The sequence below is a fragment of the Zeus faber genome, assembly GCF_960531495.2.
Source record: "Zeus faber genome assembly, chromosome: 2".
In the NCBI taxonomy this organism is placed as follows: Eukaryota; Metazoa; Chordata; class Actinopteri; order Zeiformes; family Zeidae; genus Zeus; species Zeus faber.
The window spans coordinates 1,893,523-1,918,866 of NC_137189.1; the positions used below are offsets into that span (position 1 = coordinate 1,893,523).

Below are 25,344 nucleotides of genomic sequence, written 5' to 3' on the forward strand. Positions count from 1 at the left end.
GCTATTAACTAGCTTTGCTATATTTCATCAGTTTTACTTCATTTCAAACTCGATTTCTAACTATGCCTTGAGCTGTCTCCAGACAGCTTTACTGATTAAAGCCTCAAATTGGTCCTGACAGCCTGTTATAGGGCCACTTAAGCACCCATCATTAGGCCCTATGATCGGCGCCCGCTGTGCGTCCACTGTCTCGGCCAGGCACACGCGGAAGTGGCACTCTCGGACCCGTTCTCCTGTCTCGACTGTTGGGGTTTGCAGCTCGGAGTCACCGCCATCGGGGCCACATCTTTGGATCCCTCCCTAGTCACCCCTGTACTGCCAAAATGCCTATAAGCGTCTTGCAGGAGAGTGAAGAGGAGGAATCGGCCCTCCAATCCTGGGGCCTTGTCCCAAGGCCATGCTCCCCTGCCTCTATTGATCTCCCTCAGCATTCATGCCAGGTGGATCAGGACGAGGTGGCCGCACACCAGGAGTGGCGCGACTTCCACGCACCACAGTGGGGCTCCGAGATGGAGGAGGAGGGGGAAGGAGAAGAGCCAGGTGAGGAGGCCAAGGGGCCGATCACAAACTGTCCCAGGAGCCTTTCCACCAGGAGCTGCTGCGCCTCCTGGAGCGAGCTGTGGCAGACCCCGAACCCGCTGCTCCCTCCATGATGGCCAAGACGTATTTTACGGAAGCTGGGGATCGGAGACCCCCCAGCATCCATCTCCTTCCTGTGCTGGAGAATTTTCCTCAGAAGGTGAGGTCGTCTTGGGGCGCTCGACAGAAGACTTCCCCCATCCAGGTGTTCAATCAGTGGTCGACTCTGGACACAGAGCCGGAGTTGGGCTATCTGGCTATGTCCCGCCTTGAGGAATCCGTAGTGGCCTGCCTGTGCTCCTTCCTTATCGTGGAAAAGTCTCAGCTGCCGTCCAAGACGTGTAGGCTGATAGCGAATTTGCCAGAGAAACAAAACAAACTTCCTACAAGCATCCAGACAGCCCCACCCCCCTAAGACCCACAAGGCCCACACGACCCGGCATATCAATGTGTTGGAGTTGGAAGCAGTCAGGTTGGCCCTGTTACATGTCGTACTGCATGTGGGGCAACACCACGTCCTGATATGCACTGCGACGATTGCTCATATCAATTATCAGGGTGGAGTTAGCTCCCTAGCCATGCATCAGGTGGCGTCAAGGATTTTGCTTTGGGCCCATTCCCACCTCTGTTCCCTGTCAGCATCTCACATTCAAGACAGGCAAAATCTTGGAGAGAAGTTATTATCAAGGGGGCGGCTAGAGGCATTGCATTCATCCGCTGGTCATGGACATCATCTGGTGTAGATCTGGCCAGGCAGAAGTAGATCTGTTCACTTCACGAGACACGGCTCATTGTCCTCTATGGTACTCCATTCGTATACGCGATTGGGCCACGATGCCCTTGCTCACTGCTGGCCTTGGGCTCGTTTGTATGCATTCCCTCCCCTCTCACTGCTGCAGCAGATGCTGGACAAGTTGATGGAGGACAGGGTAGAATAGGTTCCGGTGGCCCCTTGTTGGCCGACTTGGTTTGCAGACCTGAGGTCCCTCATGGTCTACAAACTCGCAAAGACGGCGTCAGCACTGGCACAGGCTGTTTTGACAGCAGCCAGGTGTTAGCCTGCGTACAGAGTTATGCTATGTGGTTGAGAGTGGTTAAGGTCAGGTGGTATAAGCTCAGCTGTATGCGGAATTCCCACCCATAAGCATCGCGGTGGGTTTGGGGGAGTGGTAATATAATTTACCTCCGCACCCTATGAAGGGGTTCATATACGCTGGGATTGGGGTTTGTGTTCACATCTGCCAGTTGGTCATTTGAATGGGCTACCCTGTGTTCTATGTCCCTGCCTTTTGGGGCTTGTGTAGGTCGTGATTATACAATATGGCATACTATTGGGTATTGTACAATTATTAAACAGTTATACAATTACTTGTATACAATATGAAATACTATACCATACCACACTATGCCATACTCGCATCAGTAGCGCAGCCCCTTGCGGGCGCTCCATGTCGACGATGCACATTTCAGTATTTTTTTCCCTTTTTTATTATGACCATGTCTGCCAAAGAAATCATCTGCAGTGGTCTCCTATGGCCGCGATGCACTCGTGGATATGAAAATTTCCGAAAGAACAACTCTGGGACTTTTTATCCATGGATCCAGAGTGGCCGCCAGAGTTTTTACGCGCCGTTCGTTCGTGTAGGGCTACACAGGCAATTGGGACATTAGCCAAGAAGTGGTATCGTCATCCAGTTCAATGAGGCCGCTGACTCCATGTGGTGATTTGAAGATTGGGCATTCATCAATGATGTGTTCAACAGTCTGTGGTTTTCCGCATTCACAAAGATTTGTGGCAGACACTCCAATCATATGCAGATAGGTTTGGGTCTTTGCTACTCCAGAGCTAAGTCTGTTGAGGTTGACCCAGGCATTCCGTGGTAGGTCACACCCAGGCGGATTGGTTGAAGGGGAGTTGATGAACTTCCTCAACGTGGAGGTTGACTCGGACCATTGCTTGTTCCAGCAGTCAAGGATCCATCCAGGGTGTGGAGGGCTCGTGGTAAGGAGTCTACTAGCTTCAGTGGAGAAGTGTCTGCGTTTGAGTTTCTGGTGGCCATATTCAGCAGGCGGGGGGGGATCAGGCTTGTTAGCTCATCTGCACTCTTGCAGGCCAGCTTCAAGGTCAGGAAGTTACGACGGAGCTCTGGAGGTGGAATGCCAGACAGTATGGGGAGAAACTCGACAGGGGTTGATGGCAGGGCACCACTAATTAGCCTCATGGCGGTGTTAAGCACAACATCAACACAGGCTGTATGGCTGCTGTGACTCCATGCAGGGGCGGCATACTCAGCCATGGAGTATGCGAGGGCAAGGGTAGAGGTGCGCAGGGTGGTGAAGTTTGCACCCCATCCAGTGCCAGCCAGTCTCTTCAGGAGGTTTACATGGGCAGCGGTCTTGGCAGCAACTTGTTGGATGTGTGGCTTGAAGGTGAGGCTACGGTCAAGTGTGACACCAAGATATTTAGGGTTGGGGTCATTCCTGACGATGGTGCCGTCGAGTGTGATGTTCAGCATGGTATTCGCAGATCAATTGGCAAGATGGAACACTGAGCAAACTGTCTTGGGCAGGCTTAGCTTGAGATGCCATTTATGGTAGTACCTGCTCAGTAGCGAGAGATCTTTCTCAAGGGCATTCTCAACCACACTAAAGGCTTTGTCACCAAATCCAATGGCCGAGTCGTCGGCGTAGGTGTATAGCGAGCACTCTCCAACAGGCATGTCAGCGGTGTAGATGTTAAAAAGTATAGGGGCAAGAACAGAGCCTTGGGGGAGCCCGTTCCTCAGTCTTCTTCTCTTGCTGCGTTGGCGTTTGAGGTCTCCAGTACAAAGGTACGGTCCTGTATAAGCAGCATGATGAACTTCACAAGCTTAACATCAGGCAAAGTCTTCAGGAGCTTGAGGTAGAGGCCTCTGTGCCAAACTGTGTCTACGCTGCAGTGAGGTCGATGAAGACTGTTCCATACTTTTCTTTCCTCTGGAAGGCGCTTTCGATGTCATGAACTAGCCGGGTCACTTGATCTGTTGTTGATCGACCTTTACGGAAACCAGCTTGAGTGTGGGGAAGACTCTCTTCAATGATGTTGTTTATTCTTGATAGAATGACCCTCTTAAGTAGTTTTTAAAGATGTGACAGGAGGGATATTGGGCGGTAGTTGGTTCATCTGGTGTTTTATTTGGCTTGAGTATGGCCAGCACCTTAGCCTGCTTCCATTTGGATGGTATGGTCAGGTTTTCTAGGCAGTTAGAGAGGAAAAGCTGGACCCAGGTCAGTGACTCATGGCTCATGTTCTTCAGAAACTCAGTGTGGATGTTATCCTTTCCAGGAGCCTTATTTACCTTGAGGGATTTCAGAGCTGCAACGATTTCTTCTGACGAAATGGGCTGGGAAAGGGGGCTGGATTGAGGAACTGTCCTGGTGAGTTTCCTGATGTCTGCGACTACTTCTCTGGTGAAGGCTTTTGCCTCAGCTATCGCATTCGCTGCTATGGGGCATGGTCTAGCTGGGCAACTTCGCCCAGTTAGCCGGTTGATCATATTCCAGGCCCTACGACTCGAATGTGTGAAGTTGATGTTGTTTACTTCCTCCTCCCATCTAACCTTTCTCTTCTGCCTGAGAAGGTCCAGCAGTTGGCCGCCACGGAGAGAGCGTTGGTCAGTGTCGGTGGCATTCAGGTACTCTGAAGTGAGCAGGATGCAGAAGGCGTTATAAGCTCCATTCACATTGGATGATGGGTCAGGTAGGCTTGCTGTTAACTTCCTGGTGAATTCTGAAAACTTTTGTCAGTTAGCCTTCCTGAAATTCCATCTTCTTCTGTTGGGGCTAGAGATGGCTAGCTTGATGTCACTGGAGATGATGATGGGCGAGTGACCAGATCTAGGGAACTTCTGTAGAACCATTCTGTTGCAGCGTCTGCTGATGTTGTTGGAGACAAAGGACAGATCAGGGCATGTCCAGGTGCCGTGTCTGCCAGAGTAAAAGGTTCTGGGGTCCTTGTTGCCGAAGAGCAGATGGAGGTTGTTACTTTCTGCCCAGTCGCTAGCAACAGAGCCATTTCTGTCAGTGTTTGAGTACCCCCATTTGATGTTCCTACAGTTAAAATCACCGCAGACAAAATAGTTCACAGGGATGGTGGGGAGGAAGGATATATCCAATTCAGCAGGTGGTGGTTTATAGATGTTGCAAAAGGTGGTGCCCAGAGCGTCCATGGTGCACCAGTCTATGGCAGAGTTAGCTGGAGATTGCTCTTGCATTTATTCCCTGTTTGGTGTAGCAGGCAATGCCGTGTTTGTTGTAACCTATGACGCTGATGAGGTCGAAACCATCGATGAGTAGCTTGTCTTCAGTGACACAGTGGGTCTCTTGTAGCAGCAGTATGTTCTCCTGATGTTGGTTGGCCATGTGCTGGATGAGATCACGCTTCGACTGTGTCAGGCCCTCTGCGTTCAGTTGCAGTAGACGCACTTAGCCATGAGGCTCGTCTTGACAGACGCGTAGTGGGTACTGTACTGTTGAGGACGGAGGGCTGTTGATGTAGAATCTGTGTAGTACTAGTATGACTGGTTTTGTTGGATTCTTCGGTATCTTCTGATCGGGATCGTCAGGGTCGTCGGAATCCGTAGCAGGGCCACCACGTGCAGGTACCAGTCTTGACCCCCTTTACGCGCCAACGCTCCCAAAAACAACAGCAACAACAATGGAGCCGCTGTTCCACGGGTGGGCCGACGGAGGAAGCCGTGGTAAACGAGGCGGCATTCGGGTCAGAATGAGGACGCAACCTTACTGTCCACCTCTGCCAAGCATCCTTTTTGCCAATTGTCAATATTATGAGTCTCAGAAAATCTGAAATCTGAAAATCTGTCACCAACCTCAAAGGACTTCATCACGTCATCAACGTCTTCCAATGTAGCAACAGCGGGCGTATCATCGGTCTCAACCAGTGGTTCTTGAAAATATTCGGTTTCATCGTCACATTAAGTTTGAAATACGCTGTTTGAAATGTTCTCCAAGTCCGGAGTAACATCAGATTCAGCAGCGATGTCATTCTCCGCGTCGCTGTCGGAGAACTGACTATCATCGCGGAAAATGAAGTCCAGTACGCGCTGCTAACACTGATTTAGATCCGTCGCACTGGTCAGATTAAGGTCTGAAATATGATTCAGCCCTTCCGCCACCCGCTTTGCATAATCCCTAACAATACGGAGAAGAAAGTTTTCACAGACAAGTGAGACCGAAACACCCCCGTGCTGCGCTTTAACTGTCTGTTTAAGGAAGTGACATAGGTGCGTGAAGTGAAGGGTTTTTCTTCTTCGCAGTTCACAACAGTGGCTCCGTGTGTGTAAGAGTAGTACGATTTAAAGGTTGAATTCTATCAAAACGGTTTCACATTGTGACTTCACCTCAAATGGAATATGGATGAATGATCTTCACCTGGATTGTCGCTTTAAAGGAAACGATCGATCAGCGTTATTCAGCGCTGTTCCGCGCCTCAGTAGTGAACTGCGTTTCCCAATGTAATGTAACGCAAATATTTAACTCCATGGTTTAACATTTTTCTACTTTTTATAAATCAAATTCGGTTTTAAAAATACGTTGAGATAAAAAAACACAACGGAACAAAAATCTACTTTTCATTCAAGAAAGGTTTTTTTCAACTTATTTGGCTGCTCCTGGCCATTTTAGAAATGTGCAAGACGGTGGCTTTTGCTGTGGTGTGTCACATACAATACTCACAAAAAGTTAGGGATATTTGGCTTTCAGGTGAAATTTATGGAAAATGTAAAAAGTTCATGCTACAGTGACATTATATCAGGGCATTTAAGTAGAAGCATGCAATGGTGATTTCCTCATCTCAAACAATTTATTGAAAAAAAAAGCCAACAACAGCGGTGGGTATACCACAACAAAAAATGTCAATGTCTCAATAACTTTTCATGTGCCCTTGAGCATCAATTACAGCTTGACAATGACGTCTCATGCTGTTCACAAGTTGCCTTATTGTCTGCTGAGGCATGGCATCCCACTCTTGTTGAAGGGCAGCCCTCAGGTCATTGAGGTTCTGGGGTACAGAGTTACGAGCCCCTACACAGCGACTCAGCTGGAAACTGGTCACTCTACCGAAACAGCCCTGTTGTCTGTGACAGAGGCCTTAAAAACTGCTAGAGCTGCTGCCAAATCCTCGGTTCTCATTCTGCTAGACTTATCAGCTGCTTTTGACACTGTCAATCACATCATACGCCTGTCCATACTCTCAAGTATGGGCATAACGGGCAGTGCACTTTCCTGGTTCGAATCTTACTGGGCGCTCGTTCAGTGTAACATGGCAAGGCCAGCTGTCTGTGCCTCACAACCTCACCACAGGGGTGCCCCAAGGCTCGGTGCTAGGACCCCTCCTCTTTGCCATATACACCACCTCACTGGGCCCGATCATCCGCTCACATGGCTTTTCATATCACTGCTATGCGGATGATACTCAACTCTATCTGTCCTTCCCGCCCGACGACCCCACTGTCTCGACGCGGATCTCGGATTGTCTCGCTGACATATCCACATGGATGAAGGATTATCATCTTCAACTAAATCTGGTGAAAAACGGAACTGCTGGTATTCCCGGCCAAACAAGGTATTTATCACAACATTGATATTAAAATCGACTCTCTATCTCTTGCTCCTACCAAGGCTGCAAGGAATCTAGGTGTCATTATTGATGACCAACTGACATTCTCGGACCATGTTGCCGCCGTCTCCCGGTCCTGCCGCTTCGCACTATTCAACATCCGAAAAGTCTGGTACAAACCTTGGTGATGTCCCGTCTTGACTACTGCAACGCCCTCTTAACAGGCTTGCCGGCCTGTGCAGTGAAGCCACTACAGATGATACAGAATGCGGCGGCGCGACTGGTGTTCAACCAGCCAAAGAGGGCACATGTCACTCTGCTGCTCATCGAGCTCCACTGGTTACGTGTAGCCGCTCGCATCAAGTTCAAGTCTCTTATGCTGGCCTACAGAGTGATTGCTGGGAATGCTCCCACCTACTTAAATGCTCTTGTAAGAGCACATGTTGCCCCCCGGGTGCTGCGCTCGTCAAATGAGTGTCGCCTGGCTCTGCTGGCCCATACAGCCACAGCAATCCAGGCTATTCTCATTTGTAGTTCCACGTTGGTGGAAGAGCTGCCAAAAATGACCAGAGCAGGGACCTCCCTCTCTGTCTTTTAGAAGCACCTGAAGACCCAGCTCTTCAGTGAGTACCTCCTGTCCTAACCTACAATTACTTTGCACTACCTAGCAGTATTTATTGTTACACTAATGTCTCTGTCGCAATGTAGCTTGAATGTTATTCTCCCTTGTAAGTCGCTTTGGATAAAAGCGTCTGCTAAATGACTAAATGTAAACGTAAATGTACCCCAGTCTCCAGCAGCCGTTCCGTAATGATGCAACCTCAATGAGCTGGAACATTGTCGTCCATGAAGATGAAATTAGGCCTGTGTTGTTCATGCAGGGGCACAATGATTGGATTAATGATGTTATTCAGGTAGTATGGGCTTGTCACTGTACCATTGACGAAGTGTAGGGCAGTTCTGTATTGACTAGATACACCTGCCCACACTGCAACACCACCACCGCCAAAGGCTCGTCTGGTGACAATAGTGGTTATAGTGACAATAGCGCTCTCCTTGACATCTCCAACATCGTTGGCGGCCATCATTTCTGCTCAACGTGAATTGACTTTCATCAGAGAACAGCACGATGATGCCTGTGCCTGGTGGGTGATCAGGTACCCTTGCAGGTCGTCTAGCACGCAGACCACGCTGATGTAAACGGTTTCGAATGGTCTGATGTGACACTTGGGTGTCTCTCACCTCCCTTAAATGTGCCTGGAGTCGATTGGCATTCATCATCCAGTTCCGCAGGTCACTGTTCACAATGAAGCACTTATCAGTGTGGGATGTGGCCAAAGGACGTCCACTTCTATGCCTTTCTGTGACTCTTCCAGTCTCTCTGTATCTCTGTTGCAACCTGCTGATGACACTTTGTGACACTCTAAGCTCAGTGGTCACTTCCCTCAGGGAACATCCTGTTTGAAGTCTCGCAATGGCAAGTTACTGTTGATCAATTGTGAGGGGTTGTCTTGGTCTCATGATGTCAAAATGTGAACAGCATGATGAAGAGGACTGTTTAAATACCAATTCTAATTGAACCAGGAAATGTATTGGTCGATTCATGGATCAAACACCTGTGAATTTTGCCGTTCAGCTCCTTGTTAGAGAACAGCAAGTTGTGCAAATAGTACTGAAACATTGAACAGTTAGACATGTGCATTCAAAATTTTAGAGAAGTTCAAATTAAGTTCACCTGTAAAGGTTATAGTGCATTTTAGGTTCATCCTGAAATTTCACCCGAAAACGGAATATCCCGAACTTTTTGTGAGTAGTGTATATGCACACACATAATAAAGACCACAACCTCATAAGTCCTCAGTCAGATAGTTCTTATTTTCCCATGGTTTTCCAAACTGTACAAGTGGGAGTAGTCTGTACGCTATCGCCTCCTCCCTCCGATGCACCTGCAAGAGCAAGAACAGCACCTCATTGTCCTTAGTGTGTCGAGACTACCTTATCTAGAATATGTATAAATCTGTGACGTCAAACTCACCATATATTCTCTGACTCCCTGAAAATAAACTGTTGGACTCAGAGAGCTGCTCCTTAGCAAATCTCTGATCCGACCCTTGTACAAGTAAAAACCAACGTCTGTCTGCCTCCTTATTTAAGACCACCGATTGACAAACTGCAGATTAAAGCGACCCTATAATTTCTGTAACTGTAGCAATTTCTATTGTATGTAGCATACTGTACTTCATACTGTATCACTGCTCTGGGTTACACAATACTGCGCTGTACTGCTGTTCTGTTCGGTGTTACTGCATTGCTGTGCCATATTGTTGTATACTGTGCTGTATATCTCCACACACTACTCACATTATTCACATGCCACTTTAATGCACATATATCTACAGTAGCTATCTATATACATCTATTCCGTTTATTTCTATTTTGTACCCCTACTCTGTATTACTTTTGAGTTATTTTCTTTATTCTATATTATTCTATTTACTTACTGCATAAAGTTTTAGGAATCAGTTCGTTTCAGTTAGTTAGTCAAGTACAAATTAGGTAGCTATAGTGTTTAGTCTAGAACATATTGTGCATAATGACCGGGTGCGTTGCATTGACATTTCACTGCATATATACGGAAGTATGTATATGTATGTGATGAATAAACCTCTTGAATCTTGAATACTAAGAACTCAAGTTCGAAATTAAGTAAAACGTTTGGGTTGTGCTATCACCCTGGTTTTACGAATGAAGAACGACAGTTCTTACCGGTGGCCTGAATGACTAGCTCGCTCTAGAGCTAAATAATAGGTCAGAGGAAGTATGACAGGCAGTGACCCAGTATATATACTGGGGGGCAGGCCTTATGATGGGTGCCCAAGTTGCCCAATCACAGCCTGTCAGAGCCAAGTTGAGACATGCAAGGTTAAAAGGGGATTTCAGCTTTATTCAGTGGAGCTGTCTGGAGACGGCTTAAGGCATAGTAAGAACCCTCGTTCTTTATTCGTAAAACCAAGGTTGTAGCACAACCCAAACGTTTTGTATTAAGATGCAGGCTTTCAAACATCAGATTCCTCTACATTCACTCAGGTGGTTTTATTATTCCTCTGTCCATAAGTCCATAACAACAATTAAATCCCTATCACTCTCAATCTCATATATTTATGTGTGTTGAACTGAAATAATTTCCAATGTGTTATATCGGAAATGCTAAAGATATTGTCAGTGGTGGTGGGTAGCCATGCACAATTTCAGAGGCATTGTCAATTTCGATCAGCTCTGATAATCCCCCTAAAAGACAGGGAGGAGTGTCTGTGTGTGTGTGTGTGTGTGTGTGTGTGTGTGTGTGTGTGTGTGTGTGTGTGTGTGTGTGTGCGCGCGCACGTGTGCGCCAAGGTTAAAAGAGTGTTCAAGGTTAAACTAAGTGGTTGACACTTAAACAATAAAAGATTAAATTTGGAGGAAAGGAGGACTTTGTTTGTCCTCGTGGACTCCCTGCTAGCTACCGCCAAACAGTGCGTCATCTCCAACCCACTGCCCCCCCCCCCACTGTGATGTTTGATGTTCAACACAACCAACAACTGGAGCCAGAGCTTGCATCTTGTGTGTTCTAATAATTTAAGGAAAAAGTTTACTGCAACTCAATAAAACAGGATATATTTTTTAATATGTCCATTTCATTTGTCCACTTGAGAGGCCAGAACAGAGTACCGGCCGACTTCAAGCACTAGACAGTTTGTCTCCTCCATGGACCAAACATCACCAATTGTTGGGCTGACAGTGGCCAGTAGCAAAATTTTGACATATCACCCAACCCTAATATCCAGATACGTGTGGACATTGGACAGGGCCTGAAGCCATGGAGTTTCTGAACCAGCAATGCTTAGAATTAGATCTAACATCTTCCTGAGGCACCGCGTCAGCACAGTATATGATATAGTTATTTTGCGGGGGATAAGCATCATTAATATTTTAGTATCTGATATCAATGTCTCTGACGATTATTGTGTGTTCTGTAATGGTTTGTTAACTACTACTTAAGTCAAAACAGAATGTATCACTTATAAACAACACTTGGATACTACAGTAGAACTACGGTTCTTGGAGCACGCAAATTTCTTGGATCCGCATAATCTAAATTGCTTTATAAATGAAATCGTAGCTGACTTTAACGGTAAATTGGATAACATACTAGATAAAGTTGTTCCTATTAAAATTAAAAAGAGGTGACAGAAGGGACACCATGGATACATTTGTAAACTCAAGATGTCCTGTAGAAAAGCAGAACAATTATAGAGAAAGAGAAAAATAGAGGTTCATCATGGCATTCTGAAAGAACTAGATACACAAATTACTAGATACAACAAAGCTGCACGCACTGAGATGCAGGCCAACTTGCAGAGAACAGTAGCAACACTGTTCTCTACTATTGAATCGCTTACTTAATCCACCCTCCCCACGATTCACTCAGCCGAACCTCAGACCCAAACTCTGAGGAATTTGCTTACTTTTTAAAATAGTCACAAATATTAGACCGGTATAATTCACACAGCTGGAAACGATAACTGCCTAACAGGGTAGGAGTGACTGAGAAGTGTCCCCGTTATACAGTGTTTTTTCTTTTGTTTGTTTGTTTTTAAACGAAGCACACTATTTTCCATTTGTTTATTTGAAGGTACGGGGATGCACAGGGGAGCGCAGATCACGATCTGCCCCAATCGCGGGCACAACGAGAACACGTTCCTCAAGCATATGCATATCTTTCCCAGTAAATCTGCTACCTCGACGACCATTCATGTACAGTATGTGCACGTGAGTCAACGCACCAATGCACGTGCAGCGTTCTGGTACCGACTGCAATTGCAATATTTAAATATCACTAATGCAAAAAATTTTTATGTTTTGGGGTACAAGTTTAGCTGTTTGTTGTCCCTTTTTTATGTTAAAAAGTGGTTGACGATGGTGGCAACCAGAGGCCACTAAATGGTTGCCAATTGACTCAATTCTGACTCAAAGGTCAAATGGGCAAGCGTTACTGTCGAGCCCTACAAATATCAAATTACACATTTGTGAATTTTTTTCTGTCACTTCAAACTCAGAACACAGATGTGTGAATTAGTGGTCGACCGATATGGGTTTTTCAATGGCCAGTGCCGATATTTAGAGGGTGGTGCTGCCGATGGCCGATATACAGTGGGGGAAATTGGTATTGAACACCTCAACATTTTTCTCAGTAAATATATTTCTGATGGGGCTATTGACATGAAATCAATCATGTCAACAACCCAAGTAATCCACACATACAAAGAAATCAAAACATATGTCCATAAATGACGTTATGTGTAATAAAGTGTAATGAAATAGGGAAAAAGTAGAAAAGCCTTTGTTGGTAATGACAGCTTCAAGACGCCTCCTGTATGAATAAATTAGTCCCATGCATTGCTCAGGTGTAATTTTTCCAATTCTTCCACAAAAACTGTCTTCAAATCTTGAAGGTTCCGGGGGCCTCTTCTATGAACTCTGACCTTCAGTTCATTCCACAGATTTTCAATGGGATTCAAGTCAGCTAATTGACTGGGCCATTCTAGAAGCTTTATTTTCTTTCTATGAAACCAATGGAGAGTTTCCTTGGCTATGTGTTTGGGATCATTGTTTTGCTGAAATGTCCACCCTCGTTTCATCTTCAGCATCCTGGTAGATGGCAGCAGATTCTTATCAAGAATGTCTCGGTCAAATTCTCCATTCATCCTTTCTTCAATTATGTGAAGCCTGCCAGTACCATATGCTGAAAAACAGCCCCACACCATGATGTTTCCACCTCCAAACTTCACTGTTGGAATGGTGTTTTTGGGGTGATGTGCCGTCCCATTTCTCCTCCAAACATGATGTGTGCTATGACATCAAAGTGTTCCAATTTTTGTCTCATCTGACCAGACTTTTATCCCAGTATTTCATTGGCTTGTCCAAATGTTGTGCAGAAAACTATAAACGAGAGTCAACATTCTTTTTCTTCAGCATTGGTGTCTTGCGCAGTGAGCATGCATAGAGGCCATAGCGGTTGAGTGCATTACTTATTGTTTTCTTTGAAGCAACTGTATCTGCTAATTCCAAGTCATTCTGAAGCTCTCTGCGAGTGGTCCTTGATTCTTTGACAACACTTCTAATTATTCTTTTGACTCCTCCGTCAGAAATCTTATGAGGAGCACCTGGTCGTGGCCGGTTGATGGTAAAATGATGTTCTTTCCACTTCCGGACTAACTTAACCCTAACCCCAACCTAACGCCCGCAAGGGTCCTGTTCGTTGAAGGAATCACAGTTAGTCCGGTAATTGATTTTTAACCCCCTGCAAAGGTCCCGGATACACACACACACACACACACACACACACACACACACACACACACACACACACACACACACACACACACACACACACACACACACACACACACACACACACACACACACACACACACACACAGTTAGGGATATTTGACTTTCGGGTGAAATTTATGGAAAATGGAAAAAGTTCACGCTACAGTGATATTATATCATGAAAGTAGGGCATTGAATCACCGAAAGCCAAATATCCCTAACGTTTTGTGAGTAGTGCATATATATATATCTCTCCATACACACACACACACACACACACACACACACACACACACACACACACACACACACACACACACACACACACACACACACACACACACACACACACACACACACACACACACACACACACAAAGTTAGGGATATTTGACTTTCGGGTGAAATTTATGGAAAATGAAAAAAGTTCACGCTACAGTGATATATCATGAAAGTAGGGCATTGAACGACCGAAAGCCAAATATCCCTAACGTTTTGTGAGTAGTGCATATATATATATATATATATATATATATATATATATATCTCCACACATACACACACACACGCATGTATATACATATAAAATAACTACTGTACCGTATAAAAATAGTTAGAATAAAATAGAATTTAACTTAGTGAAAGGTAAAGCTAAAAAGTGGAAGTTAAATGTGACGTAGAAATGTGCCTTGTGCATTGCCATTCAGAGGAGTTTCCTCTGCTGGCACAGAGGGGAGTCATTGTAGGTGGCTATTGCAGTGGGCAGGAATGACCTTCTGTAATAATTTTTATTGCAGCCGAGCTGAAGGAGCCTCTAGCTGAAGCCACGCTGTTGTATAACCAGTAGGTTGTGTAGGGGGTGTGCAGTGTTGTCCATTATTCTGAGCAGCTTATGCAACATCCTTCTCTCCACAACCAGCTCTCGGGGCTCCAGAGCAGCTCCCAGCACAGAGCCGGCCTTCTTCATCAGTTTGCTCAGTTTCTTGGAGTCGCTGGCTTTAATGCTGCTGCCCCAACAGATGACTGCAAAGAAAATTGCACTAGCCACAACAGACTGGTAGAAGATATGCAACATATTGCTACAGACATTGAAGGACCTGAGCTTCCTCAAGATGTAGAGTCTGCTCGGTCCCTTCCTGTAGACAGCCTCAGTGTTGCATTTCCAGTCCAGTCTGCTGTCCAGGTGAACGTCCGGGTACCTGTAACCCTCCATTACATCCACCTCTTCTACCAGGGAGGAAATAGTATTCGGCTTAGTCCTGGTCCTCCTGAAATCCATAACTATCTCCTTTGTCTTGGTGGCATTTAAGAGGAGGTGGTTGTTTCCACACCATGCCACAATGTGGTCCACCAGTTCCCTGTACTCAGTTTACTGTCCACCAGTGATACGCCCCACAAGTGCAAAGTCACCCTAAAATTTCTGCAGATGACAGGACTCAGAGTTGTATTGGAAGTCTGAGGTATACAGGGTGAAAAGCAAAGGTGAGAGTACAGTCCCTTGCGGTGCTGCTGTGTTGCTAACCACCCGCTCAGACACGCATTCCCTCAGCCTAACCCCCGCAAGGGTCCTATTTGTTCAGATCACGGTTAGAATCCGGTAACTGATTTTTCGTAGCAAACGGCTGGGAGTCGTTGAACCATAACTAACCCTAACCCAACCCCCACAAGGGTCCTATTTGCTTAGGAATCATGGTTAGAATCTGGTAACCCTAACCTAACCCCTAAACCTATAAGTTAGAGTCGTTGAACTGTAGTCACGATGGGTTCAGGAAATAGTAATGTCTCTTTCTCTTCATGTTTTGTCGCAAGGGTACCTGAATCCAGACCTGGACTCCCATCCCCCAAGGCATCGACCTCCACCCCAAAACACCCCCCAAATGAAGCCACCAAATTGAAAGAACACGCAACCCTGGCACTGCGGCAAATTCAGCTTTCGGTCCCGCAAATGCAATCAATCAGAATACAAAGAGGTCGTTTTGACCGAGGGAAATTACACCAGGGAGATGGAATGCCAGTGAAGGACCATGGTCATGACCAATCTCAACCTGATCAGGTTACACCCGATGATAAAAGGGATGATGAAGTACACACGTTCATTACAATGCCGTTGTCATTTGGCGGCTTTCGTGTTTTGTTTTTTTTCCACATCATTTGAAAGTGGAGAATCAGAGCTTCCTAACAAGGTGTCACTTGTGCGAATCACGCAAAGGGTTCTTCTTCTTCTTCGCAGATTCCCACCAATGGCTCCCTGTGTGTAAAGGTAGTACGATTTAAACGTTGAATTATATCAAAACGGTTTCACATTGTGACTTCATATCACATGGAATATGGATGAATGATCTTCACCTGGACGATCGCTTTAAAGGAAACCATCGATCGGCGTTGTTCAGTGCTGTTCTGCGTCTCGATGGGTGAACTGTGTTTCCGCATGTAATCTTACGGGAATATTTAACTCCACGGTTTAACATTTTTCTACTATTTTCAAATCAAACTTGGTTTTGAAAATACGTTGAGAGATAAAAAAAAAAAAAAAAAAAAAAAAACACAAAGGAACATGAATCTGGAAAAATCTAATTTTCCTTCAAGAAAGGTTTTTTTCTACTTCTTTGGCTGCTCCTGGCAATGTTATAAATGCGCGAGGTGGCGGCTTTTGCTGTGGTGGGACACATTAAATGTCACAAATGAACCTTTCTCGTCGACTCGGGAGCCTCATGCTCACTTATATGAGCCACCAAAACACCCGTTAAACCCCCTTTATCCGCTAAAACATGTACCGTCATCAACTGTAGCAATACTAGAAAATAATGACACTACACATCATTGTTTCACATACCATATTTACATCTTAAATTTGCATTATGACTACATTTTTCTAAGTTGAGTGCACGCTTCTTAGTTTAACATTGTTTTGTCATAATTACTAGTATCTCATAAGTTTGTGTCTTTCATTAATTTCTTTATCTAACATGATTACTTGTTGCTCCGGAGGCATCTTGCACACACTGATCGAAGCCTGCAATCTTATGATCCGAAGTCAGTCAATCTTATGCCCTGCCGGCTCTCCACCAAGTAATGGGTCTTAAAGACAGAGAGCTGGCGTAAGTACCTATAAGCTTCTCCAGTAACCTGATCCGAACGCTATTTAGTGTTGTACACTAAAAGCACATGCTTTGCAGCCCATTTAGTGGATGTGGTTTACAGAATTGCAGTGTTCTGTTGTGCAGTGTGTTAGAATGTGTGTGTTAATTGTTGTATGATTCATTGTGGTGTTTTGTGTGTAAATGGAATCAGAGAGAGTAAGAGAGTAAGGTTTGTTGTATGGTCTAAACCGCGGACCATCGTCTGCCAGTCGGCCAGTCAAAAGGTCCCATAGGAACTAAGGTGAGCAGAGCCATTTTTGAAAATCTGTATTTGTGTTGACTGTCTGGGGCATGGTAAGACTTTGATAGCTGTAGTTGTGTGTTTCCTCCTTGTGTGCACTGTGTTTTTTGTTGCAACGTTGTTGCTGAAATTGATGTTTGAATGTTGGTTGAGTGCTGTTGGGAAAAAGACGACCGAAATATTGAATTGTGAGGGAAATATAACGATAAGGAAAAATGGATGAGAAGAGGGCTGTTAAAAGTCACGGAGGGAGATGAAGGAAGTTAGGGGCTAGAGTGTTGGAGCGTACTGAGAGAAGCTTCCGGAAAAGATTTCAACTGCAAGCGCTTTGCTGATGACGTGTGAATGTGTGTGCGTGACTAACGTCGCCCAGGATCCACAGCTTAGCCACCACACAGCAAGATTATAATTAAAAAACTCCAGGCTACACTAATATAGCATGGACAATAGCGCTAATTATTAACTAATACCCATATAAAACCACGACAAACTCAAAACTGACTGAACCCGACTGACCTCAACAGAACCAACTGAACCCAACTTAACCATCAGAACTGTCTCGCCGGCTCTCCGACATCCCTGCCAACCTGTGGACAAAACGACACCAATGCCATCAGCGCTGCATCCACTAGGAAGCCAATGCCACTGCCAAAAGCTAAATACTCACAACCAGTGATCACACCCAGCAGAAAACGTGAGCCAGCAAAGCACATGGCACCCATTTAACCCATTTAAACGACTCTGCGGAGTCAGAGGCACCCTAGCATTCATACTAGCCACGACATTATTTATAGTACTCACGACACTGTGGCATCAAGCTAAATCTCAAGATAATGGGTCCTCAAAAAATCTACGACCTCAGAATCAATCGACTGCACATGGTCGAACAACCATGTGTCTGGGACTGCATGATACATGCTGGCACCCAGGTCAAAACCCCCTTTTAATTCTGAAAATAACAATCTGTAAATTCCCACCAGGTCACTGGACAGCACCGTACATTCACTTATACGAATTGAACATTCTAGACCAACATGAGTGGTGTCAGTCCACCCGATCTGGAAAACCCGTAGGGCAATTCCCGGACAACAGCTCTGTAGTCTATCAGATAATGCCCAACGAGGTGCCCATGGTGGAGGGTGGCTATTCTATTCCCGAGGTTCTGCTACTGCAGACCAAGCAGGTTCCTGATCTATTCTGGCTGTGCGGATGTCGTAAGGTGCACACTACCTTGGCCGCCAATTGGTCAGGCCTATGTGCCCGCATAGCGGTGGCACAGAAAATGTCTATTATCACCGCAGTTGACCGCGAACTGCTTACCAGTGCTCCTGCCTCTCGCTGTCATTTCAGCAGGGGCTAGGTCAGTCGTTTTTCTCTCACCCCTCGTGTCTATGTTGGCACGATAGGAGTCCCAAGTGGGGGGGGGGGGGGCGACGAATACAAGGTTCAGAACCAAATTTCTAATGGATTCTCATCCAAAATCTGTCCCTGGTGCACAATAAACAAAATGTAGATTGGATTGATTCCCAAATAATACCATCCCGGATGGAAAGTTCACCGTCGCCCTGTCAAAGCTTAAAACACTGGTTTGAGGTTTATTTTTGTGTTGTTTCTGTTTTGTTTTGTTTTGTTAGTTTAAGTTTTTGGTTTTGTGTTTTGAGATTTGTTTTCGGATTTTGGTTTGTTTTCTTTTGTGATGTGCTTTACGTATATATATTTTGTTCCCCTTTTGATTAGACGCTCAAAGGGGTGGAATGTTGCAATATATTTGCTACAATACTGTATTATGGTATGACTATATGATCAAACAGTTGCGTTACCCTCTTTAACCCACGTACTCTGCATACTCTGAAAGTTTGTCACAATATACAACTCCCATTTAAACGAGTTAAAACCAGTTCTAGTTACCCTAGCGCCCGTTACATTGTGACAACCCCTTCCCATGTCATAATGTGAACCATGACTATATAAGCTTGTGTGTGTCCTGAGTAAACCGTTCATCACGGAGCTCGCCTCCGTGACAACCCTTGAGCCAGAGCTAACTCTCGTCTGTCTCGTCTGTCTCATCCTTTGTTTAATACTCAAAAAATACGTAATTTTATGGTAACATTACCCATTCATTATCCACCTATTTTTTATCAGGCCTCAATGTATGTCGAATAGAAAAGTTAACTGAGAGAATAAACATTAATTAAAAACAAAAAGTGGTAAATAATGTTGGTAAAAAGAAAAAAATGGTGAAAAAATTTGAAATACACAAAGACGTGTGAAACCTAGGGGTAACCCACAAAAGCACACACACACACACACAGGGACAACCAAACAAACACTTTACTTGAACAACAGCGCAAAAGCAAATATCCAGCACCTCAAGCAACATGTGTAAACAACCAAGTTCACATAAACAGCCCAAGAAAATTGATTAATCTTCCCATCAGTGAAGAGCAGAGAACAGGTCAAAGCGAGTGGCTGCTGTGAGGCATCTGCTGTGACCAGCACTCGGGACAAACAAAGAAAACACAACAATACTGCAAGACTGGAAATTGCAGGTTACAAAATGATATGATCCATTACTCCGCAATTTCATGTTTTACGTGTGGAGACTATTCTGAGTGCTGCAGATAAACACAACATGTTCTGTGTCACAGTACTCTCTCATTTCTTGCACATCTCCAGCAACTGTGATCTATAAATAAACTGCCAGCTGTCAAAAGTTGAAAACTGTACCAGACTTAAGACACAGTAGTTTATAATCTGTAATATTGTTTCCAGTTAAATATTTTCTGTGCTCAAGGTCAAATGATGCTCTGATTTTAATTTTATTTTTAATTAAGTGGTACACCCACCCTGATATAATTGCTGGCCACCGAGCGATCTCCGCTCTGCTGTGTGATTATAGCGATCTCTGCTAGGCTGCGCATCCCTGTTTCTCCTTTCACCAAACAAAGAAATTAAAAATAATGTGTTTCCATTGTAGATGTATTTATTTTTCTCCGTTTCCTAATTGCAAACAAACAGACAAAAAGAGCCCTGTGCGTAACGGAGAGACTCTCAGTCACTCTCTTACTAGGCATCTAGTTTCTGTGCCGGCAAAGTAGGTTATAACCTAACAAAGATTAATCGTTGATAACCGCATTAGTCGCCTTTCCTCTGACTGTGTGCTGCCTAGTGCTGTCTGATGCGCCAACATCTATACTAAGCCAAGTTTCTGTGATAGTTTGAGAACTAATCCCATCACAACATCCAACTGATCAACTGACAAGCAAGGCAGACATTATTGCACGGAAGTCTTTCGGTGGACAATCCTCACTCAACTTACAACATATAAAAAAAAACAAAAATCTCCACACTGATAGTTCTACTTTATGTTCTCTGCTTGAGTATGCCAGTGCGCAAGACTCTATATTCTATAAGACTTTATGTTCAGTATACATTCTATTTCTTGTTTTTTTTAGACAAGAAATTATGTTAAGCATTCCTTTTCTATGCTTCTCTCTGTTTGCACTACCAACTGTACCATGATAAATTCCTCGGACATGAAAATGCACTTTGTCCAGTGACGAGATATTGCCGTACATTTACCAATAAAAGCTTACAAAAGAGTTCCTATGAGTTTATGTGATTATAGGCGTTTTCGCACCACAGGAACTTTTTCATGGTTCTAAGAGCTTTTGGAGGAACCATCCCTTTTTTGTGTCCGCACTGCAGGAACTAAGAACGATTGTAGTTCTTAGAACTCTGTTTTGAGGGAATTTTTTAGCTCCTACTCCAGGGCAGGGACTAGACACATGAGGAACCTTCAGTGATGTAAGTACACAGCGATTGGTCCAGACATAAGTCCAAGGTCCCTCGCCCCCAGCGCACTGACGACAGTGCGACCGCGGTAAAAAACAAATAAACAATAAATATAAAAAACAATAAAAATATTATTTTTATTGTAGATGTATTCATTTCATTAATTTAATTTTCCAACGTTAATTTAATGAAACAAAAAATCCCTGTGCAGTGTCCCGATTGAAGCCTGTGCCTTACGAAAGTCAGAACAAACTTTAAAATGACATCTTATAGATCTAATATGAGTGAAGATTCAGCAACCAGATTGCATTTTTTTCGCCTCAAATTTGTTCAAAAACAGATCTTAGTGGAGTGATAAGGTAAAATAATAGCCCTTTCCCACTGCACCAAAAACCCGGTAACATCCGGCATTTGTCGTAGATGGGAAAGGAAAAACCTGGGTTTCAGTCCCGGGTCAAATGACCCTGCAATAGACACTGGTTTTAATCAGCTCCACCTTCCATCGGCTCTGATGTGAACAGGACACCAGGTCGACCCACAAATTTTGGCCCCTTAGGTCCCACTGGCGGGATGCAACACACGTTGAAATTCTGAACGTTGGTGCATAAATGGACATAAATATACATGTACCATTCCATCATTTCATATCCCATTTAGAATCCAAGAATCTGAAGTTATTTACTTTTTTCTGCATGGGGGACCGTGAAATGCTGTAAGTGTGCCGCGTTCCCGCCGCTCCGAGTGACTCCAGCATCGCCCCAAGCCAGTCCCGCTCACTACTGCTGAAGGACCGGTGCACGGCAGCCTTGAGTATCCGTGCGCGGGGCTTTACTGCAGTGTTGGGTCATTCATTAACTATTTCAACTGTTTTGAACGGCTCAAAATACTTTTTTTCCCCAAGTTTTACAGTTTTATGTTGTTGTTTGTTTAAGTTGCTGTCTCTACTGTTTTGTTCACAATCACACTGGCACCATGACACGGCCCTTTTCCGACATATTAATGACATCGAACGTGACGCACCTGAAAAAATGGGAAAGGTGTCAAACACCTATTTTTAACAAGTTTACCCGGGTTTAAAAAAACCCAGATCAAGTAAAAGTTACGGAGTAAATACAACACAGAACACACAGTGACACCCCATTGGCTGACGTCACCTCAGCGTCACTTCAGAGTTCCAGTGCAGTGCCAATATAACCAGAAAAAAAAGCCCTTAAAGGTATTTTGTTCTCAGGAATCTCCCCAGTTCCTAGCTCCCCTCAGAGAGTCCCCAGAACTGTTTGTGTTTGAAATAAAGATGTGCAATCGTTTGTCTCTTTAGTTCTCAAATATCGTATACTGATTAGTTACATGAAACAGATGTTTCTCTCTCTAGTCTCCCCGAAGGAACTATATACTCATCAGAACTATACTTAAATCAATAATAGGATGAGTACTTCGCCATTTATCACTTTTGTTTGATCCTTTGTTTATTTATTTTTTGTTTCATTGGGGAACAATTAAAAAAAAAACATTTTGTATGTGCTGCTCTACGCTTATTCTTTGTTCAAGCAAATTTGCATCACAACAGCAAAAATAAAGACACTCATAGTCTGAAAGTCAGTATAAAAACACATGTCAATTCAAACTCTGATCTACTCTCAGTACTCATTCACTAATTCAGTTACCCCATCGCTTGTGCCCAAACACCTAACTTGAATGATCAAAAAAATCACTGCAGACCGTTCTCATCTCCAAAAAATTATTCTCTTTGCAGCAGTTGGACAAACCACATCCACTTTCTAGGACAGAAGGTGAAGAGCAAGATGTCAAGCCTGCATGAACGTATATGAAACCACAGCTCCCAGAGGCTACACTCACCCTCACCCCAAACATAAAAGACCTGATGATAATAAGGGCAGAGTGATATTAACAAAATATATTGACAAAATTAAATATCATAATTTTTTTACGAATGTTTACATCGATCATTTGATGATAACTATTGAATATAGATGACTATCGATGCCACGGCCTGAGAAAATCAAGGGTTTTATTTCTAATTGTTAGGTGATGCAGCCATATACAGTACATGATGCAGCCTTAAGGGGTTTAACATAGGACACGGTGTGTGTGGTGTGCGTTTTTGTATAAAGTTAGAGATGGGTAGGGTAAAGGTGTGGTTCATGTCCAATGGGACATTTTATTGGGGTTTTAGAATAATGGGTCGTCGGAACAATGGTATGGCACCAGCTCATTAGTATCTTGTGAGAGCTTGCCAGGTTGTGCCATCAAAAGCTTTCAAATTGCAAAAATAAATAACGGAAATTAGCTTTTGTGTTGCAAGATCAAAATTGCAAGGCTGTACTAATTCATCAATTCCAGCGAGGATACCAGTTCGTCCATCATAAAAGCTCAAATTTTACACTGAAAATGGGTAGTATTAATAATAATAATAATAATAAACACAGCTATACATTTTGTGCAAGATAGTTATGTGCCGTGAGATTATTGTGTAGTAAAAAGTGTGCAAAGGCAGAAAAAAGGTTAGGAAACACTGGGTTAGAGAGTCCCAACGAGTCCTGCTATATCTAAGTGTGTATGCTGGGTTTGATTCCCACCAACCAAAGTGGGTGCAGGTTTGAGTCCTCCCTGTATGTGATTGCATTGTCTGTTTTAGCTTTTTATTTCTATGCTTTTTTATAATGTATTTTATGCCTTATGTGAGTCGGTTTGAATTGCTCTTGTGTATGCTACACGAATAAACTTGCCTTGCCTATTTTTGCAGTATCAGTAGTCCTGTGAGTGGGGATGGAGGACCCAGGCTCTCTTCCCCCTACCTGTGACCCAGTAGGCATGGGCGGACCTGGCAGGAAACTCCCTGGTTTCACCGTGGCCTCCACAGACCCACTTTTATACAACCGGCTTGTTTGGTTTGCCTCTATATACGAATTTAACCGTGATCGAGAGTGTTTAAATGAGAGGGCTAGGTTACAACACTGCGTCTAAACTCAGCCGCGTAAAACATACTTCACATTCGTTGATTTCAAACTCAGCGTTTCTGAATTCCTCATCAAACAAAACACGACTGACTTTTTGGTCATTTAAAGCTGCTTTCAGTTAAAGAACGGCTCAGCGGCAGCGTTATCATAGTTAAAGAGGGCATTCACATGAAGTTGAATCGCCTTTTCTCACAGGTAGGGCGTGTTCAATACTTTCTTATTAATAACACACATATGATCGACAATAGATAATATAATAGATGACTTACCCTGTTTTATAATGGCGATGTCGATCTCAAGGTGGATATTTAATCCAGGGTTAGTGGTAGCAAGCTCCAGGAGGAAGCAGCCCTGGTAAACCGTAGGAAAGCAGCCGGGCGGTGAGGAATCTGACGGGGAAGTGGGGGGGGGCAGTGCGGTATGGTGTAATACTGGCGTCGGCCTCAAAGGAGCAGTGTTTACTATAGAGGTGGTTCCAGGTAACTACTGTATACACTGCCTTTATATATACAGTGTCGCAAATATACAGTATACAGTGTATATATAAGGGAAGAAAGAGAAGAATTCCATAAGGGGAATATGCAGATCCAGTATACCTACATCTAAATACACATATACACAACTTACATATGACATAGTACATAGAGTCATTGTATCAGTAATCAGTAATTAATCAAGTGCGACATTCAAAAATCCCTGTTTCCAACAAAAACAAAAAATCTAAAATAGACTTCTGATAGATACCATATACTGTAGAGACTATTGCTTTGGTATTAAGACATGTGGAAATGTAACATAATTTAACAAAAATGCATATGCAGAGGTACGACTGTCAGAAGGGCTAGATTAATCAAGTCAAATCTGTTCCCTGTGGTTGTTGGGCTCCGGCAGGGAGCCCCTTGTTTCCTATTCTGTTTGTGATATTCCAGACTTTCTTGGTGAAGAGAGAGCCGAGTCACAAGTCAAGATTTTGACAGCCCTAATATAGATTGAAATGCTGCACATTCCGTTCTATTCATTCAAATATTAATTCCCTGAAATTTCAAGATATTCAACCATTCCATATAAGATAAGAAAATAAAAGATACGATTAGATAAGACTTTATTTATGTCCCTGGGGTAAATGCAGAAAATGTTATATATGTATGTGCAGCAGCAGCCACAATAATCAAACAGCAGATCAAATGAACGTAGAGTGAACAGAGTAAATAGAGATAAAGGGCTGCAGGGTCCACTTATATGCAGCATTTTATTTGGACTGTGAAGTCTGAATTTTTCCAAGTTCCCAGTCAGAAACCAACTCGGGAAGGAAGAACCTCACCAACCCAACCTCAAATTAAGTCTATTTGGACATGTACATGTTCGTGGATCCTCAGAGGTGTACTCCATTCGCCGGTCCTATATTTGTTCTTTAGTTGTCTGTATTCCGAAAGAGCAAGCACTACAAAGGTTTTCCTGGAGGCGTCCATCTTGGTTGGAACATGGTCAAATCGGGTGTGACGTTTTTCCCAGCTCAGACTTCCGAGGTAAATGGAATGCAACAATAGCTTCCTTGTCATAGGGCCTGCGTTTATGTGACTCTCACTGGTGGGGTCACAGGGGGTCTTGACCTCCATTGTTTTT

At 44.0% G+C, this 25,344-nt stretch overlaps 1 protein-coding gene across 1 annotated transcript in view; it reads right to left on the reverse strand.

Moving 5' to 3' along the window:
* Positions 1–24,110, reverse strand: part of LOC307247881 (vang-like protein 1) — a 129,278-nt gene extending 105,168 nt beyond the window's left edge. Inside the window, exon 1 of the mRNA XM_080024018.1 lies at positions 23,991–24,110. The gene's annotated coding sequence lies outside the window, so the exon portion shown is untranslated. The remainder of the gene's footprint in view (positions 1–23,990) is intronic.
* Between the last annotated feature and the right edge of the window lie 1,234 nt (positions 24,111–25,344).